Genomic DNA, 13,095 nt, shown 5'->3' on the forward strand with positions numbered 1-13,095 from the left:
TGCCTCGGTCCTGGTAGCTTTAGGGGACGGGGGAGGAAGGGGGTGATGAAACATAAGTCTGAAAAGTTCAAAGTATTTAAGAGTGAAGTGGAAAATCATCGTGACAAGAAAATAAAGTTTCTACGATCTAATCGCAGAGACGAATATCTGAGTTACGAGTTTGGTCTTCAATTAAAACAATGTGGAATAGTTTCACAAACTCATGCCACCTGGAACACCACAGCATAATGGTGTGTCCGGACGTCATAACAGTACTTTATTGGATATAGTACAATCTATGATGTTTCTTACCGATTTACCAATATCATTTTGGGATCATGCATTAGAGACAGTTGCATTCACGTTAAAAAGGGGCACCGTCTAAGTCCGTTGAGACGACACAATCTGAACTGTGGTTTGGCAAGAAACCAAAGTTGTCGTTTCTTAAAGTTTGGGATTGTGATGCTTATATGAAAAAGTTTCATCCTGATAAGCTCAAACTCAAATCGGATAAATGTGTCTTCATAGGATACCCAAAGGAGACTTTTGGGTACACCTTCTATCACAGATCCGAAGGCAAGACATTCATTGCTAAGAATGGATCCTTTCTAGAGAAGGAGTTTCTCTTGAAAGAAGTGAGTGGGAGGAAAGTAAAACCTGATAAGGTAATTGTACCTTCTCCCATATTGAAAAGTAGTTCATCACAGAAATCTGTTCCTGTGACTACTACACCAATTAGTGAGGAAGCTAATAATGATGATCATGTAACTTCAGATCAAGTTACTACCGAATCTCGTAGGTTAACCAGAGTGAGATCCGCACCAGAGTGGTACGGTAATCTTGTTCTGGAGGTCATTCTACTTGACCATGACGAACCTACGAACTATGAGGAAGCGATGATGAGCCCAGATTCCGCAAAATGGCTTGAGGCCATGAAATCTGAGATAGGATCCATGTATGAGAACAAAGTATGGACTTTGGTTGACTTGCCCGATGTTCGGCAAGCCATTGAGATTAAATGGATCTTCAAGAAGAAGACGGACGCTGATAGTAGTGTTACTAACTACAAAGCTAGAATTGTCGCAAAAGGTTTTCGACAAGTTCAAGGTGTTGACTACGATGAGAGTTTCTCACTCGTATCTATGCTTAAGTCTGTCCGAATCATGTTAGCAATTGCCGCATTTTATGAAATCTGGCAAATGGATAAACAAAACTGCATTCCTTAATGGATTTATTGTATATGATGCAACCAGAAGGTTTTGTCAATCCTAAAGGTGCTAACAAAATGTGCAAGCTCCAGCGATCCATCTATGGACTGGTGCAAGCATCTCAGAGTTGGAATATACACTTTGATGAGTTGATCAAAGCATATAGTTTTATACAGACTTGCGGTGAAGCCTGTATTTACAAGAAAGTGAGTGGGAGCACTACAGCATTTCTGGTAAGTATATGTGAATGACATATTGTTGATCGGAAATAATATAGAATTATTCTGCAAAGCATAAAGGAGTGTTTTGAAAGAAGTTTTTCAAAAAAAGATCTCGGTGAAGCTTCTTACATATTAAGCATCAAGATCTATAGAGATCGATCAAGATGCTTGATAAGTTTTTTCAATGAGTACATACCTTGACAATATTTTGAGAGAAAAGTATACTTTTCGTCCCTCAACTCTTCGCTGAGTTTACTTTTCGTCCCTCAACTCTAAAACCGGACAGAGTGCACCCCGAACTCTCGAAACCGGTTATTTTTTGTCCCTGCGACTGAGTCAACTCGGTTTTGACCACGTGTGAACAGTACACCAGATGAACAGTAAATTCGAAAAATAGAGCAAAAAGAATAAAAAAAAAATCTGAAATGTTATGACATCGAAGATACTCAGGTGTGCCATGTGCGTGCAAATTTTCATCATGTTTGGAAGTTCGAGGAGCTCGCAGCAAAAATAAAAAATTAATCTACTCTGAAGTGAACAGTAAAATCAAAAAAATAGCAAAAAAATCTGAAATTTTTTGGTATCAAAGATGCTCGGGTGTGCAAGGTGCGTACATATTTTCGTGGTCAAATGACAACCGAGAAGGTCATGCCAATAAAAACAAAATAGCGTACGTGTGCATGCCGCTTCGGGTGGTTTCCAAACCCTCGGATCTTATTTTACCACGAAAATTTGCACCCACCTTGACCACCCAAGCATCTTCGATGGCAAAAAATTTCAAATTTTTTTGACTTGTTTTCTAATTTTTTTAATGTACTGTTCACTTCAGAGTAGATTTAATTTTTCTTTTTTTGCTGCGAGCTCCTCGAACTTCCAAAATGTCAAAAATTTGCACACACGTGGCTAACTGAGTATCTTTGATGTCATAAATTTCCAGATTTTTTTGCTATTTTTTTGAATTTACTGTTCATCATGTGTACTGTTCATGTGTGGTCAAAACCGGGTTGACTCAGTCGCAGGGACGAAAAATGACCGGTTTCGAGAGTTCGGGGTACACTCTGTCTGGTTTTAGAGTTGAGGGACGAAAAATAAACTTAGCGAAGAATTGAGGGACGAAAAGTATACTTTTCTCATATTTTGAAGTAGTTCAAAAAATGGAACAGTCAAAGAAAGAGTTCTTGGCTGTGTTACAAGGTGTGAAATTGAGTAAGACTCAAAGCCCGACCACAGTAGAAGATAGAAAGAGAATGAAAGTCATTCCCTATGCCTCAACCATAGGTTCTATAAAGTATGCCATGCTGTGTACCAGATCTATTGTATACCCTACACTGTGTTAAGCAAGGGAGTACAATAGTGATCTAAGAGTAGATCACTGGACAGCGGTCAAAATTATCCTTAGTGGAATAAGGAAATATTTCTCAATTATGGAGGTGTCAAAAGGTTCGTCGTAAAAAGTTACGTCGATGCAAGTTTTGACACAGATCTGCATGACTCTAAGTCTCGATCTAGATACATATTGAAAGTGGGAGCAATTAGCTAGAGTAGCTCCATGCAGAGCATTGTAGACATAGAATTCGCAAAATACTTATGGATCTATATGTGACAGACCCGTTGACTAAAATTATCTCACAAGCAAAATATGATCACACCTTAGTACTCTTTGGGTGTTAATCACATAAGCGATGTGAACTAGATTACTGACTCTAGTAAACCCTTTTGGTATAGGTCACATGACGATGTGAACTATGGGTATTAATCACATGGTGATGTGAACTATTAGTGTTAAATCACATGGCGATGTGAACTATATTATTGACTCTAGTGCAAGTGGGAGACTGAAGGAAATATGCCCTAGAGGCAATAATAAAGTTATTATTTATTTCCTTATATCATGATAAATGTTTATTATTCATGCTAGAATTGTATTAAACGGAAACATAATACATGTGTGAATACATAGACAAACAGAGTGTCACTAGTATGCCTCTACTAGACTAGCTCGTTAATCGAAGATGGTTATGTTTCCTAACCATGAACAAAAGAGTTGTTATTTGATTAACGGGATCACATCATTAGAAGAATGATGTGATTGACTTGACCCATTCCGTTAGCTTAGCACCCGATCGTTTAGTATGTTGCTATTGCTTTCTTCATGACTTATACATGTTCCTATGACTATGAGATTATGCAACTCCCGTTTACCCGAGGAACACTTTGTGTGCTACCAAACGTCACAACATAACTGGGTGATTATAAAGGAGCTCTACAGGTGTCTCCAAAGGTGAATGTTGGGTTGGCGTATTTCGAGATTAGGATTTGTCACTCCGATTGTCGGAGAGGTATCTCTGGGCCCTCTCGGTAATGCACATCACATAAGCATTGCAACTAATGAGTTAGTTGTGAGATGATGTATTACGGAACGAGTAAAGATACTTGCCGGTAACGAGATTGAACTAGGTATTAAGATACCGACGATCGAATCTCGGGTAAGTAACATACCGATGACAAAGGAAACAACGTATGTTGTTATGCGGTCTGACCGATAAAGATCTTCGTAGAATATGTAGGAGCCAATATGAGCATCCAGGTTCCGCTATTGGTTATTGACCGGAGACGTGTCTCGGTCATGTCTACATTGTTCTCGAATCCGTAGGGTCCGCACGCTTAAGGTTTCAATGACAGTTTCATTATGAGTTTATATGTTTTGATGTACCGAAGGAGTTCGGAGTCCCGGATGAGATCGGGGACATGACGAGGAGTCTCGAAATGGTCGAGACGTAAAGATCGATATATTGGACGACTATATTCCTGTTGGGGAACGTAGTAATTCAAAAAAATTCCTACGCACACGCAAGATCATGGTGATGCATAGCAACGAGAGGGGAGAGTGTGATCTACGTACCCTTGTAGACCGACAGCAGAAGCGTTAGCACAACGCGGTTGATGTAGTCGTACGTCTTCACGGCCTGACCGATCAAGCACCGAAACTACGGCACCTCCGAGTTTTAGCACACGTTCAGCTCGATGACGATCCCCGGACTCCGATCTAGCAAAGTGTCGGGGAAGAGTTCCGTCAGCACGACGGCGTGGTGATGATCTTGATGTTCTACCGTCGCAGGGCTTCGCCTAAGCACCGCTACAATATTATCGAGGATTATGGTGGAAGGGGGCACCGCACACGGCTAAGAATATGATCACGTGGATCAACTTGTGTGTCTAGGGGTGCCCCCTGCTCCCGTATATAAAGGATCAAGGGGAGGAGGCCGGCCCTAGGAGGGGCGCGCCAGGGAGTAGGATTCCTACTCCTAGTTGGAGTAGGTTTCCTCCTTTCCTAGTCCAACTAGGAGAAGGGGGGAAAGGGGGGAAGAGGGGAAGGAAGGGAGAGAGGGGCCGCGCCCTAAACCCCTTATCCAATTCGGACTGGGCTTGGGAGGGGCGCGCGCGCCACCTCCTGGTCCTTTCCACTAAGGCCCATTGCTTCTTTCTCGTATTCCCGTAACTCCCCGGTACCTCCGAAAATAGCCGAATCACTCGGAACCTTTCCGATGTCCGAATATAGTCGTCCAATATATCGATTTTTATGTCTCGACCATTTCAAGACTCCTCGTCATGTCCCTGATCTCATGCGGGACTCCGAACTCCTTCGGTACATCAAAACTCATAAACTCATAATATAACTGTCATCGAAACCTTAAGCGTGCGGACCCTATGGGTTCGAGAACAATGTAGACATGACCGAGACACGTCTCCGGTCAATAACCAATAGCGGAACCTGAATGCTCATATTGGCTCCCACATATTCTACAAAGATCTTTATCGGTCAGACCGCATAACAACATACGTTGTTCCCTTTGTCATCGGTATGTTACTTGCCCGAGATTCAATCGTCGGTATCTTAATACCTAGTTCAATATCGTTATCGGCAAGTCTCTTTACTCGTTTCATAATACATCATCTTGCAACTAACTTATTAGTTGTAATGCTTGCAAGGCTTATGTGATGTGTACTACCGAGAGGGCCCAGAGATACCTCTCCGACAATTGGAGTGACAAATCCTAATCTCGAAATATGCCAACCCAACATTCACCTTTGGAGACACCTGTAGAGCTCCTTTATAATCACCCAGTTACGTTGTGACGTTTGGTAGCACACAAAGTGTTCCTCCGGTAAACGGGAGTTGCATAATCTCATAGTCATAGGAACATGTATAAGTCATGAAGAAAGCAATAAAAACATACTAAACGATCGAGTGCTAAGCTAACGGAATGGGTCAAGTCAATCACATCATTCTTCTAATGATGTGATCCCGTTAATCACAACTCTTTTGTTCATGGTTAGGAAATATAACCATCTTCGATTAATGAGCTAGTCTAGTAGAGGCATACTAGTGACACTCTATTTGTCTATGTATTCACACATGTATTATGTTTCCGTTTAATACAATTCTAGCATGAATAATAAACATTTATCATGATATAAGGAAATAAATAATAACTTTATTATTGCCTCTAGGGCATATTTCCTTCAGTCTCCCACTTGCACTAGAGTCAATAATCTAGTTCACATCGCCATGTGATTCAACACTAATAGTTCACATCACCATGTGATTAACACCCATAGTTCACATTGTCATGTGACCTATACCCAAAGGGTTTACTAGAGTCAGTAATCTAGTTCACATCGTTTATGTGATTAACACCCAAAGAGTACTAAGGTGTGATCATGTTTTGCTTGTGAGATAATTTTAGTCAACGGGTCTGTCACATACAGATCCGTAAGTATTTTGCGAATTCTATGTCTACAATGCTCTGCATGGAGCTACTCTAGCTAATTGCTCCCACTTTCAATATGTATCTAGATCGAGACTTAGAGTCATCCACATCTGTGTCAAAACTTGCATCGACGTAACTTTTTACGACGAACCTTTTTGTCACCTCCATAATTGAGAAATATTTCCTTATTCCACTAAGGATAATTTTGACCGCTGTCCAGTGATCTACTCTTAGATCACTATTGTACTCCCTTGCTTAACACAGTGTAGGGTATACAATAGATCTGGTACACAGCATGACATACTTTATAGAACCTATGGCTGAGGCATAGGGAATGACTTTCATTCTATTTCTATCTTCTGCCGTGGTCGGGCTTTGAGTCTTACTTAATTTCACACCTTGTAACACATCCAAGAACTCTTTCTTTAACTGTTCCAATTTTTGAACTACTTCAAAATATTGTCAAGGTATGTACTCATTGAAAAAAAACTTATCAAGCATCTTGATCTATCTCTATAGATCTTGATGCTTAATATGTAAGCAGCTTCACCGAGGTCTTTCTTTGAAAAACTTCTTTCAAAACACTCCTTTATGCTTTACAGAACAATTCTACATTATTTTCGATCAACAATATGTCATTCACATATACTTATCAGAAATGTTGTAGTGCTCCCACTCACTTTCTTGTAAATACAGGCTTCACCGCAAGTCTGTATAAAACTATATGCTTTGATCATCTCATCAAAGCGCATATTCCAACTCCGAGATGCTTGCACCAGTCCATAGATGGATCGCTGGAGCTTGCACATTTTGTTAGCACCTTTAGGATTGACAAAACCTTCTGGTTGTATCATATACAACTCTTCTTTAATAAATCCATTAAGGAATGCAGTTTTGTTTATCCATTTGCCAGATTTCATAAAAATGCGGCAATTGCTAACATGATTTGGACAGACTTAAGCATCGCTACGAGTGAGAAAATTTCATCGTAGTCAACACCTTGAACTTTGTCAAAAAACCTTTTTGACAAGTCTAGCTTTGTAGATAGTAACACTACTATCAGCGTCCGTCTTCCTCTTGAAGATCCATTTATTTTCTATGGCTTGCCGATCATCGGGCAAATCCATCAAAGTCCATACTTTGTTCTCATACATGGATCATATCTCAGATTTCATGGCCTCAAACCATTTCGCGGAATCTGGGCTCATCATCGCTTCCTCATAGTTCGCAAGTTCGTCATGGTCTAGTAACATGACTTTCAGAACAGGATTACTGTACCACTCTGCTGCGGATCTCACTCTTGTTTACCTACGAGATTCGGTAGTAACTTGATCTGAAGTTACATGATCATCATCATTAACTTCCTCACTAATTGGTGTAGTAGTCACAAGAACAGATTTCTGTGATGAACTACTTTCCAATAAGGGAGAAGGTACAATTACCTTATCAAGTTTTCTACTTTCCTCCCACTCACTTCTTTCGAGAGAAACTCCTTCTCTAGAAAGGATCCATTCTTAGCAACGAATGTCTTGCCTTCGGATCAGTGATAGAAGGTGTACCCAACAGTCTTCTTTGGGTATCCTATGAAGACATATTTCTCCGATTTGGGTTTGAGCTTATCAGGATGAAACTTTTTCACATAAGCATCACAACCCAAAACTTTAAGAAACGACAACTTTGGTTTCTTGCCAAACCATAATTCAGATTGTGTCGTCTCAACGGATTTAGATGGTGCCCTTTTTAACGTGAATGCAGCTGTCTCTAATGCATAACCCCAAAACGATAGTGGTAGATTGGTAAGAGACATCATAGATTGCACTATATCCAATAAAGTACGGTTATGACGATCAGACACACCATCATGCTGTGGTGTTTCAGGTGGCATGAGTTTGTGAAACTATTCCACAATATTTTAATTGAAGACCAAACTCGTAACTCAAATATTTGTCTCCGCGATCAGATCGTAGAAACTTTTTTTTCTTGTCACGATGATTTTCCACTTCACCCTGGAATTATTTAAACTTTTCAAATGTTTCAGACTTATGTTTCATCAAGTAGATATACTCATATCTGCTCAAATCATCTGCGAAGATCAGAAAATAATGACACCTGTCGCGAGCCTAAATATTCATCAGACCACATACATCGTATGTATGATTTCCAACAAATCTGTTGCTCGCTCCATTGTTCCGAAGAACAGAGTCTTAGTCATCTTGCCCATGAGGCATGGTTCGCAAGCATCAATTGATTCATAATCAAGTGATTCCAAAAGCCCATCAGTATGGAGTTTCTTCATGCGCTTTACACCAATATGACCTAAACAGCAGTGCCAAAAATAAGTTGCACTATCATTATTAATTTTGCATCTTTTGGTTTCAATATTATGATTATGTGTATCACTACGATCGAGATCCAACGAACTATTTTCATTGGGTGTGTAACCATATAAGGTTTTATTCATGTAAACAGAACAATAATTTATTCTCTTACTTAAATGAATAACCGTATAAACATGATCAAATCATATTCATGCTCAACGCAAACACCAAATAACACTTATTTAGGTTCAACACTAATCCCGAAATTATAGGGAGTGTGCGATGATGATCATACCAATCTTGGAACCACTTCCAACACACATCGTCACTTCACCCTTAACTAGTCTTTGTTTATTCTGCAACTCCCGTTTCGAGTTACTAATCTTAGCAACTGAACTAGTATCAAATACTGAGGGGTTGCTATAAACACTAGTAAAGTACACATCAATAACATGTATATCAAATATACTTATGTTCACTTTGCCATCCTTCTTATCCGCCAATCACTTGGGGTAGTTCCGCTTCCAGTGACCAGTCCCTTTGCAGTAGAAGCACTTAGTCTCAGGCTTAGGACCAGACTTGGGCTTCTTCACTTGAGCAGCAACTTGCTTGCTATTCTTCTTGAAGTTCCCCTTCTTCCCTCTGCCCTTTTCTTGAAACTAGTGGTCTTGTCTACCATCAACACTTGATGTTTTTCTCGATTTCTACCTTCGTCAATTTCAGCATTACGAAGAGCTTGGGAATCGTTTCCGTTATCCCTTGCATATTATAGTTCATCACGAAGTTCTACTAACTTGGTGATGGTGACTAGAGAATTCTGTCAATCACTATCTTATCTGGAAGATTAACTCCCACTTGATTCAAGCGATTGTAGTACCCAGACAATCTGAGCACATGCTCACTAGTTGAGCGATTCTCCTCCATCTTTTAGCTATAGAATTTGTTGGAGACTTCATATCTCTCAACTCGGGTATTTGCTTGAAATATTAACTTCAACTCCTGGAACATCTCATATGGTCCATGACGTTCAAAACGTCTTTGAAGTCCCGATTCTAAGCCATTAAGCATGGTGCACTAAACTATCAAGTAGTCATCATATTGAGCTAGCCAAACGTTCATAACATCTGCATCTGCTCCTGCAATAGGTCTGTCACCTAGTGGTGCATCAAGGACATAATTCTTCTGTGCAGCAATGAGGATAAACCTCAGATCACGGATCCAATCCGCATCATTGCTACTAACATCTTTCAACACAATTTTCTCTAGGAACATATCAAAATAAACACAGGGAAGCAACAACGCGAGCTATTGATCTACAACATAATTTGCAAAATACTACCAGGACTAAGTTCATGATAAATTTAAAGTTCAATTAATCATATTACTTAAGAACTCCCACTTAGAAAGACATCCCTCTAATCTTCTAAGTGATCACGTGATCCAAATCAACTAAACCATGTCCGATCATCACGTGAGATGGAGTAGTTTCAATGGTGAACATCACTATGTTGATCATATCTACTATATGATTCACGCTCGACCTTTCGGTCTCCGTGTTCCGAGGCCATATCTGTATATGCTTGGCTCGTCAAGTATAACCTGAGTATTCCGCGTGTGCAACTGTTTTGCACCCGTTGTATTTGAACGTAGAGCCTATCACACCCGATCATCACGTGGTGTCTCAGCACGAAGAACTTTCGCAACGGTGCATACTCAGGAAGAACACTTCTTGATAATTAGTGAGAGATCATCTAAAAATGCTACCGACAATCAAAGCAAGATAAGATGCATAAAAGATAAACATCACATGCAATCAATATAAGTGATATGATATGGCCATCATCATCTTGTGCTTGTGATCTCCATCTTCAAAGCACCGTCGTGATCACCATCGTCACCGGCGCGACACCTTGATCACCATCGTAGCATCGTTGTCATCTCGCCAATCTTATGCTTCCAGGACTATCGCTACCGCTTAGTGATAAAGTAAAGCATTACAACGCAATTGCATTGCATACAATAAAGCGACAACCATATGGCTCCTGCCAGTTGCCGATAACTTGATTACAAAACATGATCATCTCATACAGTAAAATTTAGCATCATGTCTTGACCATATCACATCACAACATGCCCTGCAAAAACAAGTTAGACGTACTCTACTTTGTTGTTGCAAGTTTTACGTGGCTGCTACAGGCTTAAGCAAGAACCAATCTTACCTACGCATCAAAACCACAACGATAGTTTGTCAAGTTGGTGCTGTTTTAACCTTCGCAAGGACCGGGCGTAGCCACACTCGGTTCAACTAAAGTTGGAGAAACTGTCACCCGCTAGTCACCTTTGTGCAAAACACGTCGGGAGAACCGGTCTCGCGTAAGCGTACGCGTAATGTCGGTCCGGGCCGCTTCGTCCAACAATACCGCCAAACCAAAGTATGACACGCTGGTAAGCAGTATGACTTATATCGCCCACAACTCACTTATGTTCTACTCGTGCATATAACATCAACACATAAAACATAGGCTCGGATGCCACTCTTGGGGAACGTAGTAATTTCAAAAAATTTCCTACGCACACGCAAGATATGGTGATGCATAGCAACGAGAGGGGAGAGTGTGATCTACGTACCCTTGTAGACCGACAGCGGAAGCGTTAGCACAACGCGGTTGATGTAGTCGTACGTCTTCACGGCCCGACCGATCAAGCACCGAAACTACGGCACCTTCGAGTTTTAGCACACGTTCAGCTCGATGACGATCCCCAGACTCCGATCCAGCAAAGTGTCGGGGAAGAGTTCCGTCAGCACGATGGCGTGGTGACGATCTTGATGTTCTACCGTCGCAGGGCTTCGCCTAAGCACCGCTACAATATTATCGAGGATTATGGTGGAAGGGGGCACCGCACACGGCTAAGAATATGATCACGTGGATCAACTTGTGTGTCTAGGGGTGCCCCCTGCCCCCGTATATAAAGGATCAAGGGGAGGAGGCCGGCCCTAGGAGGGGTGCGCCAGGGAGTAGGATTCCTACTCCTAGCTGGAGTAGGTTTCCTCCTTTCCTAGTCCAACTAGAAGGGGGGAAAGGGGGGAAGAGGGGAAGGAAGGGAGAGAGGGGCCGCGCCCCAAACCCCTTGTCCAATTCGGACTGGGCTTGGGAGGGGCGTGCGCCACCTCCTAGTCCTTTCCACTAAGGCCCATTAAGGCCCATTGCTTCTTTCTCGTATTCCCGTAACTCCCTGGTACCTCCGAAAATACCCGAATCACTCGGAACCTTTCCGATGTCCGAATATAGTCGTCCAATATATCGATTTTTACGTCTCGACCATTTCGAGACTCCTCGTCATATCCTCGATCTCATCCAGGACTCCGAACTCCTTCGGTACATCAAAACTCATAAACTCATAATATAACTATCATCGAAACCTTAAGCGTGCGGACCCTACGGGTTCGAGAACAATGTAGACATGACCGAGACACGTCTCCGGTCAATAACCAATAGCGGAACCTGGATGCTCATATTGGCTCCCACATATTCTACGAAGATCTTTATCGGTCAGACCGCATAACAACATACGTTGTTCCCTTTGTCATCGGTATGTTACTTGCCCGAGATTCGATCGTCGGTATCTTAATACCTAGTTCAATCTCGTTATCGGCAAGTCTCTTTACTCGTTTCATAATACATCATCTTGCAACTAACTTATTAGTTGTAATGCTTGCAAGGCTTATGTGATGTGCATTACCGAGAGGGCCCAGAGATACCTCTCCGACAATCGGAGTGACAAATCCTAATCTCGAAATACGCCAACCCAACATTCACCTTTGGAGACACCTGTAGAGCTCCTTTATAATCACCCAGTTACGTTGTGACGTTTGGTAGCACACAAAGTGTTCCTCCGGTAAACGGGAGTTGCATAATCTCATAGTCATAGGAACATGTATAAGTCATGAAGAAAGCAATAGCAACATACGAAACGATCGAGTGCTAAGCTAACGGAATGGGTCAAGTCAATCACATCATTCTTCTAATGATGTGATCCCGTTAATCACAACTCTTTTGTTCATGGTTAGGAAACATAACCATCTTCGATTAACGAGCTAGTCTAGTAGAGGCATACTAGTGACACTCTGTTTGTCTATGTATTCACACATGTATTATGTTTTCGGTTAATACAATTCTAGCATGAATAATAAACATTTATCATGATATAAGGAAATAAATAATAACTTTATTATTGCCTCTAGGGCATATTTCCTTTAATTCGGACATCGGAAAGGTTCCGAGTGATTCGGGTATTTTCGGAGGTACCGGGAAGTTACGGGAATACGAGGAAGAAGCAATGGGCCTTAGTGGGAAGGACCAGGAGGTGGCGCGCGCCCCTCCCAAGCCCAGTCCGAATTGGACAAGGGGTTTAGGGCGCGGCCCCTCTCCCTTCCTTCCCCTCTTCCCCCCTTTCCCCCCTTCTCCTAGTTGGACTAGGAAATGAGGAAACCTACTCCAACTAGGAGTAGGAATCCTACTCCCCTGGCGCGCCCCTCCTAGGGCGGCCTCCTCCCCCCTTGCTCCTTTATATACGGGGCAGGGGGACACCCCATGGA

Source organism: Triticum urartu, chromosome 7A (assembly GCF_056163025.1).
Source record: "Triticum urartu cultivar PI428250 chromosome 7A, HENAU_Tu73, whole genome shotgun sequence".
NCBI lineage: Eukaryota > Viridiplantae > Streptophyta > Magnoliopsida > Poales > Poaceae > Triticum > Triticum urartu.